Genomic DNA, 6000 nt, shown 5'->3' on the forward strand with positions numbered 1-6000 from the left:
TATCAAACGCTATACTCTCTTTCCATCACTGCTTTCCAAGGTTCTAGTTGAAGGTACTCGTGTTCTCAAAGGTATTCTTACGGTCCTGCTGATACAATGGCAAAATTTCCAGTTTATTATGAGGAAAAAATGTACTTGAAGACTCAGCTAGTTGTCTCTGTGGTCCTGAAAAAATGTCGAGGTGAAACAGTAAGGCATTTCTGAATATGGGCGATATCTAAGGTGTTGGGAGTGTGCTGTATTCTGAGACACTTTCGCACCGCATTTCTACTACACTGAAAAGCCTCTATTTGAAGCTACACTGGTTTTTAAGAGGGTTTTATTTTAAAGATCTAGTGACAGATTAGCTAGATTTTTACGTGACGCTTCTAAAGGTTCTAGTTGACGTGATGCGGGTTTTTGAATGTGATTTGAAGGTTCTAGTGACAGATTAACAAGATTTCCGTGTTATCTAATGAGGAAACAGTCTAGAAAATCCGGTTAATTATCCCCATAGCCTTTGAAAACAGTCGTGGTGAGGAGACAGCAAAGCGTTTCTAAATACGAATCTTTTCATTAGTCTCAGCGGCATAGAAAAAGCTTAGGGCGAAAGTCAGTAAATTAACCCCTTCAGTACAATGACGTGTTTCCATATTCATTCTGCTTACTATCTGCTGGCTTTATACAGCTTTAGAAACTCGTGTGGGGGATTAAAATAGTGAAGACTTTGGCCATTAATCATCTGACCTCAGTAAACCCTAGCTAATGTCAATAAAAGGGTCTTCATCGCACACAAACCTCGAGGTAAAAATGTGTCCCAGTCCTGAAGGGGCTAAACCGTATGAGATATCGCTTAGTTCTGCCACTCGTCACTAGAACAACTGAGAAACGAAAATAACTTGAAAAAACACGGAAGAACACGAGAGAGAGAGAGAGAGAGAGAGAGAGAGAGAGAGAGAGAGAGAGAGAGAGAGAGAGAGAGGAGTTAGAGGGTAGCATATTAGGCGGCGTGGGACACAGGACACTCACACTGACTGACTTGCACATTTAACACAGGGTCAGACGCCTCTCTTGTGTTGCCTCACCGCATACAATCATCTCTAAACCAACCCACTACCACCACCACCACCACCACCGCCACCAATGACAAAATCTCCCTGTCCTAACGCGCTAAGAATGCTGGTGATGAGGGTGGTGACAGTGAGATGGTGACGGCGGGTGTAGTCAGGCTGAGATGGTGCCACTAATACCAACGTACTAAAACACTATACTACACATCATCTCTTCTACTTTATAAAGGTTCTAGTTGACGTGACGCGGGTTCTCGAAGGTTCTAGTGACAGATAAGCAAGATTTTTACATGATTTGCAGGAGGAACACTCGAGAAAGGTTCTAGTTGAAGTGACGCGTGTTCTTGAAGGTTCTAGTGACAGATTAGCAAGATTTTTACGTGATTTACTTGAAAAATACTCGCGTTTAAAGGTTCTAGTTGAAGTGACGCGGGTTCTTGAGTGTAGTTTGAAGGTTCTAGTGACAGATTAACAAGACTTTTACGTGATTTGCAGGAGAAACACTCGCTTCTAAAGGTTCTAGTTGACGTGACGCGGGTTCTTGAGTGTGGTTTGAAGGTTCTAGTGACAGATTAGCAAGATGTTTACGTGATTTACAAGAGAAACACTCACAAGGACTAGGTTTATTTGTCTGTGGGTTTGGAAAGTAGTCGTGGAGAGAGAGTGGCGTTTCTGAAGGTAGATTAGTGTACTTACTATGCACTATAAAGAGTTACCGCTACTATGCACACACACACACACACACACACACACACACACACACACACACATACACGCACATACACACACACACTCTTCCTCTCTCACTCTCTCTAATAAAATTTATATGTGTTTCCCAATAGGTCTTTCCCTCCCTGAGTTCACGGTGCCCTTCCCTGCAAGGTTACGTACGAGCAACTCACATAATTTTGAAACATTTCTGCGCCTTGCCTCCTCTGCTTTCCAAAGTTTCTAGTAGAATTGACACGTGTTTTTTCGTGGTTTTACGGTTCTAGTGATAGATTAACCCCTTCAGTACCGGGACACAATTTTACCTTGAGATTTGTGTACGTTTAGACCATTTTATTGACATTAGGAAGGGTCTATAGAGGTCAGAAGATTAATGGCCACATTCTTCACTATCTTTAATCCCCCACATAAGTTTCTGGAGCTGTATAAGTTATTTTTTAAGGTGTTTTTACGGTTCTAGAGGCAGACTGACAATAGTTCTATTTTATTAATTGGAGAAACACTCTTAAAAACCTGCTAATCATCTCTGTGGCCTTGGAAAATAGTAGTGGTGAGAGAAGAGCGATTTTTTAAGGTGTTTTTACAGTTTTAGAGGCAAACTGACAGGATTTCTGTTTTCTAACTGAGGAAACACTCTTAAAAACCCGCTAATGATCTCTGTGGCCTTGGAAAATAGTCGTGGTGAGAAAGCAAAGGGTTTCTGAATACGCACTAAAGTTACACAAAGGCAAGACAGCATCTACTGGTACGTCCCTGTGCAGATGACCGCCCCTCACAACACACCAGACACACGTAGACACACAGACAGACACTGAGCATTTGTGACGTCAGCAGCGGAGGCACAAAAGAACCCACACAAGCACACTCACAAATTAACATTCCACTAATAGGGCGCCGCGTGTGAATAATGGGCACGTCACTCGTCAAGGATGAGGAGGAGTGTGGGTGTTGGAGCCATGTTCTTACAGTCACTGCTTGCAGAATACTTTACTAGAAGGCACGCGGGTTTTTAAAGATGTTTCTACTTTTCTAGTGAGAGATTAACACTACTTCTGCATTACTGATTGGCGAAACACTCCTGGGAACACGTTTAATAATTTGTGTGACCTTTGAAAATAGTCGCAGTGAGAGAGCTGTTAGAAGGAAGGCACGCAGGGTTTTTTTTTTTTTTTAAAGACGTTTCTACTGTTCTAGTGAGAGATTAACACTACTTCTGCATTACTGATTGGTGACACTACTAGGAAGCCGCTTGATTAATTCTGTGACCTTTGAAAACAGTCGTAGTGAGAGACGTGCCTTGGCTTCATGCACCATCACTACTGCAACCACCACCACCACTAGTATTATGTAACACCCAAACCAAACACGTGATATTTAACTTGTCACTTCAAGAATTCACCAGACACCAATGCAAACACCACCACTATGACCACCACCACCACTACCACCCCTAATATTATGTGGAATCCAAACCAAACACGTGATATTCAATTTGCCACTTAAATTCACCACACACACCACTGCAAACACCACCACCATCACCACCACTTTGACCACCACCATCACCACCACCATCACCACCACTTTGACCATCACTACTACCACTAATATTATATAGAATCCAATGATATTCAACTTGCCACTTAAATTCACCACACACACCACTGCAACCACCACCACCACTACCACCACCACAGGCAAGATTTTCCTACTCTTTACCATTCGTACCACGCCACCACTACCACTCGGCTTACTAATTATTAACGAGTCTTGCAATAATAACATGTTCCAGCACTCAGCCACTCTTTGCACTTTGGCAGGCTAATCCAAATGCAGTTACGAGGTGTAATATAATGCACCATAATAAGAAGAAAAAGAGTTAACACAGTAAGTTAATATAAGTGTGTTATCAGATTCGCAGCTTCAGCAAAAGGAAATCAAGAAACACAAGTACACGAGTGACATGCATGCAAAATAGAATCGTAAAGTGAATTCTTGCACGGCACTCCATCGCTGGCTCGCTGTCTTCATTCATCATAACAGCGAAGTAACGTGACAGATAATACAATAAATAGGGGTTCCTCAGTCTTGTGTTGGTCTGTTTCACACACATACACACACACATTTTTTCTTCTCTCTCTCTCTATCTCTCTATCTATCTATCTCTCTATCTATTTATCTCTTCTGAAATACAACCTTTAAACTCTTTCACAGCATCACGAAGCACTGAGCAGCACCAGAAGCAATGTATGAAGTCTTTATGAACATCGAGGAAGCGAGCGATGAAAAAGGAGAACATTTTACTACTTTCCTCCCAGCTTAAATAATGTCTGTGGCTATGGAACAGGTAAAAAATGCCTCCCAGTGACTAGCAACCATGAGACAGTGTACCAGGTGACAGTCAAACGGTTAACAGCACCAAGTTAAGATCAAAACAATAGATGAACGAATATCCCTCACCACCACCTGTACTCGAGCAACACACAGAGGTCATATGGCGCCTAATGCTGAAAATAGAGATTGCGCAATACACCTTCCTTAAGTCTAATCTTCATAACACCTGCTTGACCGGAAGTCGAAGCCCAACTCTGACCAGGTGTGTGTGTGTGTGTGTGTGTGTGTGAGAGAGAGAGAGAGAGAGAGAGAGAGAGAGAGAGAGAGAGAGAGAGAGAGAGAGAGAGAGAGAGAGAGAGAGAGAGAGAGAGAGAGAGAGAGAGAGAGAAAGGATTGGCTCTCTCTCTCTCTCTCTCTCTCTCTCTCTCTCTCTCTCTCTCTCTCTCTCTCTCTCTGGCACGCATTTCCAGCATGGGCATGAGTATGACTAGACGATTTTATTGACATTAGGAAGAGTCTATGAAGGTCAAAAGATTTAATAGCCAGTCTCCACTATTCCAATCCCACCATGTGTTTCTGAAGCTGTATAAAATCACCAAGTAGTAACCAGAATATGAAAAACACATCCTGGCACTGAGAAGATTAATCACACCTGGGGTTAAGCATGACACACTACCTCACTGCTGCCCGTGTTACCATCTGCCCTACGGACTTCCCACAGACGGTCACACTGACTTCAAACTGTAAACAAACTGCTCCCCTTTCCTATCAGCCTCTCCTAGCACTATCTCCCCGTGTTTTCTCTCTCTTATACCGGCCCTCCCTCCCTATCAGCCTCTCCCAGAACTCTCTCCCTGTGTTTCCTCTCTCTTACACTGACCCTACCTCTCTCACAGCCTCTCCCAGCACTCTCTTCTCTGTCTCTCTCTTATAAAGGGTAGAAAACAGAAACACTGGGTTTAAAATGTAAACAAACAGCCTCTCTCTCTCTCTCTCTCTTATACAGTGTACAAAACAACGGACAGTCCTAAAAACAAAAGATAAAAGAAGGAAAAGAGTTGATAATAGGAAAGATCTTCATTTACAAAACTTATTCTCCATTTTATTACGTAAGAGGGAAAACCAAAGGCAAAACGACGCGTGGGGAAAAAAACACTAATGATTACACGAAAGAATCCCTCATACAGTGCAAAAAAAATACGAAAAAAAGCGATGGAAAGCACTAATTATACAAGAAACAGAAAAAATAGGTTAAAAAATGCTGAATATCTATAAGAGAGCTCACGAACAATAGGAAAAGAAATACATCAGTTGTGGAGATGAATCAGGAAAAAGAATGTCAGTTTTTGAGCTTAAGAGAATAAGGGAATGTTTCTGCACCCACTGAGCTAAGAAAAAAAAGGTCAAAGTGTGAGAGAGAATAGATATCGATGTGAGAGAGGAAGGATATTTATTCACTCTAGGAAAGACAAACTGATTGAGAGTTATAGAGATGAGTAACAGGATAAAGATTGTAAGTTTTTAAGTTTAAGAGAATGAATTAATGTTTCTGCACCAACTGAGCTAAGAATGTGAGAGAGGAGGGATATTTACTCACTCTAGGAAAGACAAACTGATTGAGAGTTATAGAGACGAATAACAGGATAAAGATTGTGAGTTTTTAAGTTTAAGAGAATATATTAATGTTTCTGCACCAACTGAGCTAAGAATGTGAGAGAGGAGGGATATTTACTCACTCTAGGAAAGACAAACTGATTGAGAGTTATAGAGACGAATAACAGGATAAAGATTGTGAGTTTTTAAGTTTAAGAGAATGAATTAATGTTTCTGCACCAACTGAGCTAAGAGTGTGAGAGAGGAAACATATCGACTCACTCTAGGAAAGACA

At 41.6% G+C, this 6000-nt stretch overlaps 1 protein-coding gene across 5 annotated transcripts in view; it reads right to left on the reverse strand.

The window, feature by feature from the left end:
* The window catches only part of LOC123503796 (dual 3',5'-cyclic-AMP and -GMP phosphodiesterase 11-like), a 142853-nt gene that overhangs the window by 98045 nt on the left and 38808 nt on the right, over window positions 1–6000 (reverse strand). The window lies entirely within an intron of this gene.

Source organism: Portunus trituberculatus, chromosome 14, assembly GCF_017591435.1.
Source record: "Portunus trituberculatus isolate SZX2019 chromosome 14, ASM1759143v1, whole genome shotgun sequence".
NCBI lineage: Eukaryota > Metazoa > Arthropoda > Malacostraca > Decapoda > Portunidae > Portunus > Portunus trituberculatus.